Here is a 13523-nt window from a genome sequence, read left to right on the forward strand (position 1 = left end):
AATCTACACACAATATCCCATAATGACAAAGCAAAGAGAGGTTTAATTGTTTTTATTTTGTACATTTATAAAATGGAAATATCAGATTTACATAAGTATTCAGACCCTTTACTCAGTACTTTGTTGAAGCACCTTTAGTAGCGATTACAGCCTCGAGTCTTCTTGGGTATGACACTACGAGCTTGGCACACCTGTATTTGGGGAGTTTCTCCCATTCTTCTCTGCAGATCTTCTCACAACTATTTTCAGGTCTCCGGAGATGTTAGATCGGGTTCAAGTCCAGAGACTTGTCCTGAAGCCACTCCTGCCTTGTCTTGGCTGTGTGCTTAGGGTCATTATCCTGTTGGAAGGTGAACCTTTGCCTCAGACTGAGGTCCTGAGCGCTCTGGTGCAGGTTTTCATCAAGGATTTCTCTGTACTTGCTCTGTTCATCTCTCCCTCAATCCTGACTAGTCTCCCAGTCCCTGCCGCTGTAAAACATCTCCACAGCCTGATGCTGCCACCACCATGCTTCACCGTAGGGATGGTGCCAGGTTTCATCCAGATATGATGCTTGGCATTCAGGCCAAAGAGGTCAATCTTGGTTACATCAGACCAGAGAATCTTGTTTCTCATGGTCTGAGAGTCATTTAGGTGCCTTTTGGAAAATGCCAAGCAGGCTGTCATGAGCCTTCTACTGAGGAGTGGCTTCTGTCTAGCCACTCTAACATAAAGGCCTGATTGGTGGAGTTCTGCAAACAAGGTTGTTCTTCTGGAAGGTTCTCCCATCTCCCTGACCAAGGCCTTTCTCCCCTGATTGCTCAGTTTGGCCTGTCGGCCAGACCTAGGAAGAGTCTTGGTGGTTCCAAACTTCTTCCCTTTAAGAATGATCGAGGCCACTGTGTTCTTGGACCTTCAATACTGCAGAAATGTTTTTGTACCTTTCCCCAGATCTGTTCCTCGATACAATCCTCTCTCTGAGCTCTATGGACAATTCCTTCGACCTCATGTCTTGGTTTTTGCTCTGACATGCACTGTCAACTGTGGGACCTTATATAGACAGGTGTGTACCTTTCCAAATCATGTCCAATCAATTGAATTTACCGCAGATGGACTCCAAGTTGTAGAAACATCTCAAGGATGGAAACCGGATCAATGGAAACAGGATGCACCTGAGCTCAATTTCGAGTCTCATCGCAAAGGGTCTGAATACTTATGGAAATAAAGGTATTTCTGTTTTTTTTAATAGATTTGTAAATAAAGGTATTTCTGTTTTTTTTAATAGATTTGTAAATAAAGGTATTTCTGTTTTTTTAATAGATTTGCAGAAATGTATCTAAACCTGTTTTCACTCTGTCATCATGGGCTATTGTTTAAGCGTTGTGAGGATTATTATTTTATTTTTAAAATCCATTTTAGAATGAGGCTGAATAATACTTTCTGAAAGCACTGAATACCTGGATAACCAGACGTCTAAGGTCACCTGGATAACCAGACGTCTAAGGTCACCTGGATAACCAGACGTCTAAGGTCACCTGGATAACCAGACGTCTAAGGTCACCTGGATAACCAGACGTCTAAGGTCACCTGGATAACCAGACGTCTAAGGTCACCTGGATAACCAGACGTCTAAGGTCACCTGGATAACCAGACGTCTAAGGTCTCGACTCGCTAGTTAATCAGTTATATGAATGGATCAGTTAAGTACCACGGAGAGATGAAGTGGCAGGACTGTGTAGTACTAGTTGTAGCTGGGGTGTAGAGCCCTCAGTTGTCCATCCCTACTAGGGTTGCAAAACTCCAGGAACTTGTTTTTCCAGACATCCTGGTTGGAGGATTCACAGAATCTGAAGGGATGAAGAAGGACATCTGGACCCCTCAACCAGGATGTCTGGAAAACCAGGGAATTTATTGAAAGTTCCTGGAGTTTTGCAACCCTTTCCCTTCTCTAAGTAGACATGGCATGTACTCTACATCATCGGTATTTGGTCTCTAAATCCATGAACTGAGGGAATACTAAGAATTCCATTCTTATTGTGTTTCATACACAGTTTTTATTTGTTGTATTTGGGTCGTATGTCTTCATGTGCACAATGTGGTTTTTTGTTTTTATTGGTCCAAACTAAATATACTGTAAGTCTATTGTCTGTGCTATTTTTGTTGTTGATGCATTGGATTGTGTATAGGGTATTCTACATATGCTATTTTAATGGGATATTATCACTCTGGAAATAAGGGAGTTGGGGCTTTGCTGCTTCTTCAGACTGAGTGAATACATGTTTTATACTGTTTTTCCTTGTGTGGATAAAGAGTATCCACATAGGCCTACTGCTAACATGAATAGGTACAATTTGATTGGCTGAATATGCAGATATATTGAACGAGGTGAGAGCACTGCACTTGACCATGTGGAACACCAGAGGTGTATTCATTAGTCAGTTGCAAAACGTTTAGCAACAGAAACCGTTTACTCTAAAAGTATGTTTCTATTGGACAAATTCAGGTACGTCCCTCCCCGTTTGGTTCTGTTTGCTTCCTAGAGTAAACAGTTTCCGTTGCAGAACTGTTTTGCAACGGAATCCGACTAATGAATACACTCCTGCTCTTGTAGTTATGTGGGGTTTGTTTGTGTTTTAAGGTTAGTGAGGTTACCCTTAGGTTTGTTTGTGTGGAAAGCAGTGTGTGAGACATTGGGTGATACTGGGAATGAGTTTGTGTGAGTGAGACAAGGCAGTGTGTTTGTTCTGCAATGAGAATGTGTTGATGTGTGTGAGCATGAGTAAGTGTCTTTTAGCCAACACTGCCTGATTGGGCAGCTGTGGGGAAAGGCTGTGTTTCGGGTTTCTCAGCGTGCGTGTATATGTGTGCCAGCTTCTCTTCCTATAATCAAAAGATCCAGCCTCCCTACTGAGAACACAGACACAACATAGCTATACACAGGGAGAGAGAGAGACCTAGCTATGCCACAGGGAGAAAGACATAGCCATGCCACAGGGAGAGAGACCTAGCTATGCAACAGGGAGAGAGACCTAGCTATGCCACAGGGAGAGAGACCTAGCTATGCAACAGGGAGAGAGACATAGCCATGCCACAGGGAGAGAGACCTAGCTATACACAGGAAGAGAGACATAGCTATACACAGGAAGAGAGAGAGACCTAGCTATGCCACAGGGAGGGGGAGAGACATAGCTATGCCACAGGGAGGGGAGAGACATAGCTATGCCACAGGGAGGGGAGAGACATAGCTATGCCACAGGGAGGGGAGAGCCATAGCTATGCCACAGGGAGGGGAGAGACATAGCTATGCCACAGGGAGGGGAGAGACATAGCTATGCCACAGGGAGGGGGAGAGACATAGCTATGCCACAGGGCGGGGGAGAGACCTAGCTATGCCACAGGGAGGGGGAGAGACCTAGCTATGCCACAGGGAGGGGGAAAGACTTAGCTATGCCACAGGGAGAGGGAAAGACTTAGCTATGCCACAGGGAGAGGGAGAGACCTAGCTATTCCACAGGGAGAGAGACATAGCCATGCCACAGGGAGAGAGAGAGACCTAGCTATACACAGGGAGAGAGACATAGCTATACACAGGGAGAGAGACATAGCTATGCCACAGGGAGAGAGAGAGACCTAGCTATACACAGGGAGAGAGAGAGACATACCCATGCCACAGGGAGAGAGAGAGACATAGCTATTCCACAGGGAGAGAGACATAGCTATACACAGGGAGAGAGAGAGACCTAGCTATGCCACAGGGAGAGAGAGAGACCTAGCTATTCCACAGGGAGAGAGAGAGAGACCTAGCTATTCCACAGGGAGAGCGAGACCTAGCTATTCCACAGGGAGAGAGACATAGCTATACACAGGGAGAGAGAGAGACCTAGCTATACACAGGGAGAGAGAAAGACCTAGCTATGCCACAGGGACGGGGAGAGACATAGCTATGCCACAGGGAGGGGAGAGACATAGCCATGTCACAGGGAGGGGGAGAGACATAGCCATGCCACAGGGAGAGGGAGAGACATAGCCATGCCATAGGGAGAGGGAGAGACCTAGCTATGCCACAGGGAGAGAGACCTAGCTATACCATAGGGAGAAAAATATAGCCATGCCACAGGGAGAGAGACCTAGCTATGCCACAGGGAGGGGGAGAGACATAGCTATGCCACAGGGAGGGGGAGAGCCCTAGCTATGCCACAGGGAAAGAGAGAGACATACCTATGCCACAGGGAGAGAGACCTAGCTATGCCACAGGGAGAGAGACCTAGCTATGCCACAGGGAGAGAGACATAGCCATGCCACAGGGAGAGAGACCTAGCTATGCCACAGGGAGAGAGACATAGCTATGCCACAGGGAGAGAGAGAGACCTAGCTATTCTACAGGGAGAAAGACATAGCCATGCCACAGGGAGAGAGATCTAGCTATGCCACAGGGAGAGAGAGAGACATAGCTATACACAGGGAGAGAGAGAGACCTAGCTATGCCACAGGGAGGGGGAGAGACATAGCTATGCCACAGGGAGGGGAGAGACATAGCTATGCCACAGGGAGGGGAGAGACATAGCTATGCCACAGGGAGGGGGAGAGCCATAGCTATGCCACAGGGAGGGGAGAGACATAGCTATGCCACAGGGAGGGGGAGAGACATAGCTATGCCACAGGGAGGGGAGAGACATAGCTATGCCACAGGGCGGGGAGAGACCTAGCTATGCCACAGGGAGGGGGAGAGACCTAGCTATGCCACAGGGAGGGGGAAAGACTTAGCTATGCCACAGGGAGAGGGAAAGACTTAGCTATGCCACAGGGAGAGGGAGAGACCTAGCTATTCCACAGGGAGAGAGACATAGCCATGCCACAGGGAGAGAGAGAGACCTAGCTATACACAGGGAGAGAGACATAGCTATACACAGGGAGAGAGACATAGCTATGCCACAGGGAGAGAGAGAGACCTAGCTATACACAGGGAGAGAGACATAGCTATACACAGCGAGAGAGAGAGACATACCCATGCCACAGGGAGAGAGAGAGACATAGCTATTCCACAGGGAGAGAGACATAGCTATACACAGGGAGAGAGAGAGAGACCTAGCTATGCCACAGGGAGAGAGAGAGACCTAGCTATTCCACAGGGAGAGAGAGAGAGACCTAGCTATTCCACAGGGAGAGCGAGACCTAGCTATTCCACAGGGAGAGAGACATAGCTATACACAGGGAGAGAGAGAGACCTAGCTATACACAGGGAGAGAGAAAGACCTAGCTATGCCACAGGGACGGGAGAGACATAGCCATGTCACAGGGAGGGGGAGAGACATAGCCATGCCACAGGGAGAGGGAGAGACATAGCCATGCCACAGGGAGAGGGAGAGACCTAGCTATGCCACAGGGAGAGGGAGAGACCTAGCTATGCCACAGGGAGAGAGACCTAGCTATACCATAGGGAGAAAAATATAGCCATGCCACAGGGAGAGAGACCTAGCTATGCCACAGGGAGGGGGAGAGACATAGCTATGCCACAGGGAGGGGGAGAGACATAGCTATGCCACAGGGAGGGGGAGAGACCTAGCTATGCCACAGGGAAAGAGAGAGACATACCTATGCCACAGGGAGAGAGACCTAGCTATGCCACAGGGAGAGAGACCTAGCTATGCCACAGGGAGAGAGACATAGCCATGCCACAGGGAGAGAGACCTAGCTATGCCACAGGGAGAGAGACATAGCTATGCCACAGGGAGAGAGAGAGACCTAGCTATTCTACAGGGAGAAAGACATAGCCATGCCACAGGGAGAGAGATCTAGCTATGCCACAGGGAGAGAGAGAGACCTAGCTATTCCACAGGGAGAGAGACATAGCTATACACAGGGAGAGAGAGAGACCTAGCTATACCATCGGGAGTGATAGAGACCTAGCTATTCCACAGGGAGAGAGAGAGACCTAGCCATTCCACAGGGAGAGAGAGAGACATGGCTAGCTATTCCACAGGGAGAGAGACATGGCTAGTTATTCCACAGGGAGAGAGACATAGCTATACACAGGGAGAGAGAGAGAGACCTAGCTATGCCACAGGGAGAGAGACATAGCTATGCCACAGGGAGAGAGAGACCTAGCAATTCCACAGGGAGAGAGACATAGCCATGCCACAGGGAGAGAGACCTAGCTATGCCACAGGGAGAGAGAGAGACCTAGCTATTCCACAGGGAGAGAGAGAGACCTAGCTATTCCACAGGGAGAGAGACATAGCTATACACAGGGAGAGAGAGAGACCTAGCTATGCCACAGGGAGACAGACATAGCCATGCCACAGGGAGAGAGATCTAGCTATGCCACAGGGAGAGAGAGAGACCTAGCTATTCCACAGGGAGAGAGAGAGACCTAGCTATTCCACAGGGAGAGAGAGAGAGACCTAGCTATTCCACAGGGAGAGTGAGAGACCTAGCTATGCCACAGGGAGAGAGAGACCTAGCTATTCCACAGGGAGAGAGACATAGCTATACACAGGGAGAGAGAGACATAGCTATACACCGGGAGAGAGAGAGACCTAGCTATACACAGGGAGAGAGAGAGACCTAGCTATGCCACACGGACGGGGAGAGACATAGCTATGCCACAGGGAGGGGGAGAGACTTAGCCATGTCACAGGGAGGGGGAGAGACATAGCCATGCCACAGGGAGAGGGAGAGACATAGCCATGCCACAGGGAGAGGGAGAGACCTAGCTATGCCACAGGGAGAGGGAGAGACCTAGCTATGCCAAAGGGAGAGAGAGAGAGATCTATCTATGCCACAGGGAGAGAGAGAGACCTAGCTATGCCACAGGGAGAGAGACATAGCTATACACAGGGAGAGAGAGAGACAGCTATACACAGGGAGAGAGAGAGACCTAGCTATTCCACAGGGAGAGAGACATAGCTATACACAGGGAGAGAGAGAGACCTAGCTATACCATCGGGAGTGATAGAGACCTAGCTATTCCACAGGGAGAGAGAGAGACCTAGCCATTCCACAGGGAGAGAGAGAGACATGGCTAGCTATTCCACAGGGAGAGAGACATGGCTAGTTATTCCACAGGGAGAGAGACATAGCTATACACAGGGAGAGAGAGAGAGACCTAGCTATGCCACAGGGAGAGAGACATAGCTATGCCACAGGGAGAGAGAGACCTAGCAATTCCACAGGGAGAGAGACATAGCCATGCCACAGGGAGAGAGACCTAGCTATGCCACAGGGGAGAGAGAGACCTAGCTATTCCACAGGGAGAGAGAGAGACCTAGCTATGCCACAGGGAGAGAGACCTAGCTATACCATAGGGAGAAAAATATAGCCATGCCACAGGGAGAGAGACCTAGCTATGCCACAGGGAGGGGAGAGACATAGCTATGCCACAGGGAGGGGGAGAGACCTAGCTATGCCACAGGGAAAGAGAGAGACATACCTATGCCACAGGGAGAGAGACCTAGCTATGCCACAGGGAGAGAGACCTAGCTATGCCACAGGGAGAGAGACATAGCCATGCCACAGGGAGAGAGACCTAGCTATGCCACAGGGAGAGAGACATAGCTATGCCACAGGGAGAGAGAGAGACCTAGCTATTCTACAGGGAGAAAGACATAGCCATGCCACAGGGAGAGAGATCTAGCTATGCCACAGGGAGAGAGAGAGACATAGCTATACACAGGGAGAGAGAGAGACCTAGCTATGCCACAGGGAGGGGAGAGACATAGCTATGCCACAGGGAGGGGGAGAGACATAGCTATGCCACAGGGAGGGGGAGAGACATAGCTATGCCACAGGGAGGGGGAGAGCCATAGCTATGCCACAGGGAGGGGGAGAGACATAGCTATGCCACAGGGAGGGGGAGAGACATAGCTATGCCACAGGGAGGGGGAGAGACATAGCTATGCCACAGGGCGGGGGAGAGACCTAGCTATGCCACAGGGAGGGGAGAGACCTAGCTATGCCACAGGGAGGGGGAAAGACTTAGCTATGCCACAGGGAGAGGGAAAGACTTAGCTATGCCACAGGGAGAGGGAGAGACCTAGCTATTCCACAGGGAGAGAGACATAGCCATGCCACAGGGAGAGAGAGAAACCTAGCTATACACAGGGAGAGAGACATAGCTATACACAGGGAGAGAGACATAGCTATGCCACAGGGAGAGAGAGACCTAGCTATACACAGGGAGAGAGACATAGCTATACACAGGGAGAGAGAGAGACATACCCATGCCACAGGGAGAGAGAGAGACATAGCTATTCCACAGGGAGAGAGACATAGCTATACACAGGGAGAGAGAGAGAGACCTAGCTATGCCACAGGGAGAGAGAGAGACCTAGCTATTCCACAGGGAGAGAGAGAGAGACCTAGCTATTCCACAGGGAGAGCGAGACCTAGCTATTCCACAGGGAGAGAGACATAGCTATACACAGGGAGAGAGAGAGACCTAGCTATACACAGGGAGAGAGAAAGACCTAGCTATGCCACAGGGACGGGGAGAGACATAGCCATGTCACAGGGAGGGGAGAGACATAGCCATGCCACAGGGAGAGGGAGAGACATAGCCATGCCACAGGGAGAGGGAGAGACCTAGCTATGCCACAGGGAGAGGGAGAGACCTAGCTATGCCACAGGGAGAGAGACCTAGCTATACCATAGGGAGAAAAATATAGCCATGCCACAGGGAGAGAGACCTAGCTATGCCACAGGGAGGGGGAGAGACATAGCTATGCCACAGGGAGGGGGAGAGACATAGCTATGCCACAGGGAGGGGGAGAGACCTAGCTATGCCACAGGGAAAGAGAGAGAGACATACCTATGCCACAGGGAGAGAGACCTAGCTATGCCACAGGGAGAGAGACCTAGCTATGCCACAGGGAGAGAGACATAGCCATGCCACAGGGAGAGAGACCTAGCTATGCCACAGGGAGAGAGACATAGCTATGCCACAGGGAGAGAGAGAGACCTAGCTATTCTACAGGGAGAAAGACATAGCCATGCCACAGGGAGAGAGATCTAGCTATGCCACAGGGAGAGAGAGAGACCTAGCTATTCCACAGGGAGAGAGACATAGCTATACACAGGGAGAGAGAGAGACCTAGCTATACCATCGGGAGTGATAGAGACCTAGCTATTCCACAGGGAGAGAGAGAGACCTAGCCATTCCACAGGGAGAGAGAGAGACATGGCTAGCTATTCCACAGGGAGAGAGACATGGCTAGTTATTCCACAGGGAGAGAGACATAGCTATACACAGGGAGAGAGAGAGACCTAGCTATGCCACAGGGAGAGAGACATAGCTATGCCACAGGGAGAGAGAGACCTAGCAATTCCACAGGGAGAGAGACATAGCCATGCCACAGGGAGAGAGACCTAGCTATGCCACAGGGGGAGAGAGAGACCTAGCTATTCCACAGGGAGAGAGAGACCTAGCTATTCCACAGGGAGAGAGACATAGCTATACACAGGGAGAGAGAGAGAGACCTAGCTATGCCACAGGGAGACAGACATATCCATGCCACAGGGAGAGAGATCTAGCTATGCCACAGGGAGAGAGAGAGACCTAGCTATTCCACAGGGAGAGAGAGAGACCTAGCTATTCCACAGGGAGAGAGAGAGAGACCTAGCTATTCCACAGGGAGAGTGAGAGACCTAGCTATGCCACAGGGAGAGAGAGACCTAGCTATTCCACAGGGAGAGAGACATAGCTATACACAGGGAGAGAGAGAGACATAGCTATACACCGGGAGAGAGAGACCCTAGCTATACACAGGGAGAGAGAGAGACCTAGCTATGCCACACGGACGGGGAGAGACATAGCTATGCCACAGGGAGGGGAGAGACTTAGCCATGACACAGGGAGGGGAGAGACATAGCCATGCCACAGGGAGAGGGAGAGACATAGCCATGCCACAGGGAGAGGGAGAGACCTAGCTATGCCACAGGGAGAGGGAGAGACCTAGCTATGCCAAAGGGAGAGAGAGAGAGAGAGATCTATCTATGCCACAGGGAGAGAGAGAGACCTAGCTATGCCACAGGGAGAGAGACATAGCTATACACAGGGAGAGAGAGAGACAGCTATACACAGGGAGAGAGAGAGACCTAGCTATTCCACAGGGAGAGAGACATAGCTATACACAGGGAGAGAGAGAGACCTAGCTATACCATCGGGAGTGATAGAGACCTAGCTATTCCACAGGGAGAGAGAGAGACCTAGCCATTCCACAGGGAGAGAGAGACATGGCTAGCTATTCCACAGGGAGAGAGACATGGCTAGTTATTCCACAGGGAGAGAGACATAGCTATACACAGGGAGAGAGAGAGACCTAGCTATGCCACAGGGAGAGAGACATAGCTATGCCACAGGGAGAGAGACCTAGCAATTCCACAGGGAGAGAGACATAGCCATGCCACAGGGAGAGAGACCTAGCTATGCCACAGGGGGAGAGAGAGACCTAGCTATTCCACAGGGAGAGAGAGAGACCTAGCTATTCCACAGGGAGAGAGACATAGCTATACACAGGGAGAGAGAGAGAGACCTAGCTATGCCACAGGGAGACAGACATATCCATGCCACAGGGAGAGAGATCTAGCTATGCCACAGGGAGAGAGAGAGACCTAGCTATTCCACAGGGAGAGAGAGAGACCTAGCTATTCCACAGGGAGAGAGAGAGAGACCTAGCTATTCCACAGGGAGAGTGAGAGACCTAGCTATGCCACAGGGAGAGAGAGACCTAGCTATTCCACAGGGAGAGAGACATAGCTATACACAGGGAGAGAGAGAGACATAGCTATACACCGGGAGAGAGAGAGACCTAGCTATACACAGGGAGAGAGAGAGACCTAGCTATGCCACACGGACGGGGAGAGACATAGCTATGCCACAGGGAGGGGAGAGACTTAGCCATGACACAGGGAGGGGGAGAGACATAGCCATGCCACAGGGAGAGGGAGAGACATAGCCATGCCACAGGGAGAGGGAGAGACCTAGCTATGCCACAGGGAGAGGGAGAGACCTAGCTATGCCAAAGGGAGAGAGAGAGAGATCTATCTATGCCACAGGGAGAGAGAGAGACCTAGCTATGCCACAGGGAGAGACATAGCTATACACAGGGAGAGAGAGAGACAGCTATACACAGGGAGAGAGAGAGACCTAGCTATGCCACAGGGAGAGAGACCTAGCTATACCACAGGGAGAAAAATATAGCCATGCCACAGGGAGAGAGACCTAGCTATGCCACAGGGAGAGAGACATAGCCATGCCACAGGGAGGGGGAGAGACATAGCTATGCCACAGGGAGGGGGAGAGACCTAGCTATGCCACAGGGAGAGAGAGAGACCTAGCTATTCCACAGGGAGAGAGAGAGACCTAGCTATTCCACAGGGAGAGAGAGAGACCTAGCTATGCCACAGGGAGGGGAGAGACCTAGCTATCCACAGGGAGAGAGAGAGACCTAGCTATTCCACAGGGAGAGAGAGAGACCTAGCTATTCCACAGGGAGGAGAGAGAGACCTAGCTATGCCACAGGGAGAGAGAGACCTAGCTATGCCACAGGGAGAGAGAGACCTAGCTATTCCACAGGGAGAGAGAGAGACCTAGCTATTCCACAGGGAGAGAGACATAGTTATTCCACAGGGAGAGAGACATAGCTATGCCACAGGGAGAGAGAGAGACCTAGCTATTCCACAGGGAGAGAGACATAGCTATACACAGGGAGAGAGAGACCTAGCTATGCCACAGGGAGACAGACATAGCCATGCCACAGGGGAGAGAGACCTAGCTATGCACAGGGAGAGAGACATAGCCATGCCACAGGGAGAGAGACATAGCTATGCCACAGGGAGAGAGAGAGACCTAGCTATACACATGGAGAGAGAGAGACCTAGCTATGCCACAGGGAGAGAGACCTAGCTATGCCACAGGGAGAGAGACCTAGCTATGCCACAGGGAGAGAGACATAGCCATGCCACAGGGAGAGAGACCTAGCTATGCCACAGGGAGAGAGACATAGCTATGCCACAGGGAGAGAGAGAGACCTAGCTATTCTACAGGGAGAAAGACATAGCCATGCCACAGGAGAGAGACCTAGCTATGCCACAGGGAGAGAGACATAGCCATGCCACAGGGAGGGGGAGAGACATAGCTATGCCACAGGGAGGGGGAGAGACCTAGCTATGCCACAGGGAGAGAGAGAGACCTAGCTATTCCACAGGGAGAGAGAGAGACCTAGCTATTCCACAGGGAGAGAGAGAGACCTAGCTATGCCACAGGGAGAGAGAGACCTAGCTATCCACAGGGAGAGAGAGAGACCTAGCTATTCCACAGGGAGAGAGACATAGTTATTCCACAGGGAGAGAGACATAGCTATGCCACAGGGAGAGAGACCTAGCTATACACAGGGAGAGAGACATAGCCATGCCACAGGGAGAGAGAGAGACCTAGCTATTCTACAGGGAGAGAGAGAGAGACCTAGCTATTCCACAGGGAGAGAGACCTAGCTATGCCACAGGGAGAGAGAGATCTAGCTATTCCACAGGGAGAGAGACATAGCTATACACAGGGAGAGAGAGAGACCTAGCTATCCACAGGGAGAGAGAGAGACCTAGCTATTCCACAGGGAGAGAGACATAGCTATTCCACAGGGAGAGAGACATAGCTATGCCACAGGGAGAGAGACCTAGCTATACACAGGGAGAGAGACATAGCCATGCCACAGGGAGAGAGAGAGACCCATGCCACAGGGAGAGAGAGACCTAGCCATGCCACAGGGAGAGAGACATAGCCATGCCACAGGGAGAGAGAGACCTAGCTATGCCACAGGGAGAGAGAGAGACCTAGCTATTCCACAGGGAGAGAGACATAGCTATACACAGGGGGAGAGAGAGACCTAGCTATGCCACAGGGAGAGAGATCTAGCTATGCCACAGGGAGAGAGAGAGACCTAGCTATTCCACAGGGAGAGAGAGAGACCTAGCCATTCCACAGGGAGAGAGACATGGCTAGTTATTCCACAGGGAGAGAGACATGGCTAGCTATTCCACAGGGAGAGAGACATAGCTATACACAGGGAGAGGGAGAGAGACCTAGCTATGCCACAGGGAGAGAGAGACATAGCTATGCCACAGGGAGAGAGAGACCTAGCTATGCCACAGGGAGGGAGAGAGACCTAGCTATTCCACAGGGAGAGAAAGACCTAGCTATTCCACAGGGAGAAAAACCTAGCCATGCCACAGGGAGAGAGACCTAGCTATGCCACAGGGAGAGACATAGCCATGCCACAGGGAGGGGGAGAGACATAGCTATGCCACAGGGAGGGGGAGAGACCTAGCTATGCCACAGGGAGAGAGAGAGACCTAGCTATTCCACAGGGAGAGAGAGAGACCTAGCTATTCCACAGGGAGAGAGAGAGACCTAGCTATGCCACAGGGAGAGAGAGACCTAGCTATCCACAGGGAGAGAGAGACCTAGCTATCCACAGGGAGAGAGAGAGACCTAGCTATTCCACAGGGAGAGAGACATAGTTATTCCACAGGGAGAGAGACATAGCTATGCC

General features: G+C 51.0%; 1 long non-coding RNA gene across 1 annotated transcript; it reads left to right on the top strand.

Moving 5' to 3' along the window:
- Nucleotides 1-1218: 1218 nt before the first annotated feature.
- LOC112237690 lies at nucleotides 1219-2121 on the top strand. The gene is made up of 2 exons (XR_006080115.1): nucleotides 1219-1587; nucleotides 1640-2121. It is a non-coding gene; the product is annotated as an uncharacterized LOC112237690 (long non-coding RNA).
- Nucleotides 2122-13523: the final 11402 nt, after the last annotated feature.

Source organism: Oncorhynchus tshawytscha, linkage group LG03, assembly GCF_018296145.1.
Source record: "Oncorhynchus tshawytscha isolate Ot180627B linkage group LG03, Otsh_v2.0, whole genome shotgun sequence".
Classification (NCBI taxonomy): domain Eukaryota; kingdom Metazoa; phylum Chordata; class Actinopteri; order Salmoniformes; family Salmonidae; genus Oncorhynchus; species Oncorhynchus tshawytscha.